Source organism: Gekko japonicus, unplaced genomic scaffold (genome assembly GCF_001447785.1).
Source record: "Gekko japonicus isolate JY-2015 unplaced genomic scaffold, Gekko_japonicus_V1.1 scaffold1994, whole genome shotgun sequence".
Lineage (NCBI taxonomy): Eukaryota > Metazoa > Chordata > Lepidosauria > Squamata > Gekkonidae > Gekko > Gekko japonicus.
The window spans coordinates 154,380-155,444 of record NW_015163661.1 but is presented as its reverse complement, the minus strand read 5'-3'; the positions used below and the strand labels follow the sequence as shown (position 1 = coordinate 155,444).

The window sequence follows — 1,065 nt, the reverse complement described above, 5'->3', positions numbered from 1 at the left end:
GCCAGGATTTCCTCCACACAGTACACACCCGCTCGGTTCGCAGTCCTGTTAATCCCAAGCACCTTGAGCTGTCTAGTCAGCCTCTGACGCCACCCCCGGCCTCTCAAAATAGCTCCTCGCCGTCTGGCCCCTGAACAACACACAATTTGCACAACGTCGCAGGGGGATAATCAGAGCAGGAGGTGACAGGGCACGGTGCACAAAGGAAAGGGCCGCTCCGGGCTTCAAGAACCCCGCTGTCCTGCGCAGGCGGCTGTAGGCGGGACGATCCAGGGTTCTGTACTTGACAAAACAAAAAACCTCGGCTTTCTGCGACCGGAAGAAACGGAGAAATCTGAGTATCTCTGAATCCGTCTTTGAACGCATGAAGCTGCCTTATCCTGAATCAGACTGGATCCAACAGTACTGTCTAAGATTAACGGTGGATCTCCGGAGTCTCAGGCAGAGGTCTTTCCCATCACCTCCTGCCTGGTCCTTTTTAACTGGAGATGCCGGGGACTGAACCTGGGACCTCCTGCATGCCAGGCAGAGGCTCTTCCACTGAGCCACAGCCCCTCTTGACAACTCTCCAGGGTCTCAGGCTGAGATCTTTCCCATCACCTCCCGCCTGGTCCTTTTTAACTGGAGATGCAGGGGAATGAACCTGGGACCTCCTGCATGCCAGGCAGAGGCTCTTCCACTGAGCCACAGCCCCTCTTGACAACTCTCCAGGGTCTCAGGCTGAGATCTTTCCCATCACCTCCCGCCTGGTCCTTTTTAACTGGAGATGCAGGGGAATGAACCTGGGACCTCCTGCATGCCAGGCAGAGGCTCTTCCACTGAGCCACAGCCCCTCTTTACAGCTCTCCAGGGTCTCAGGCTGAGGTCTTTCACACCACTGCTGGACCTCCTGATTGAACCTGGTATTTCTGGCCACTGTGTGACACAGAGTGTTGGACTGGATGGGCCTTTGGCCTGATCCAACATTGGCGTCTCATGTTCTTATGTTATCACCCCCTGCTTGGTCCTTTTAACTGGAGATGCCGGGGACTGAACTTGGGACCCTCTGGAAAGCAGCCCCCCCCC

General features: G+C 56.1%; 1 protein-coding gene across 1 annotated transcript in view; it reads right to left on the bottom strand.

The window, feature by feature from the left end:
* The window catches only part of DVL3 (dishevelled segment polarity protein 3), a 116,259-nt gene that overhangs the window by 41,839 nt on the left and 73,355 nt on the right, over positions 1-1,065 (bottom strand). The gene's annotated exons all lie outside the window — the stretch shown is intronic.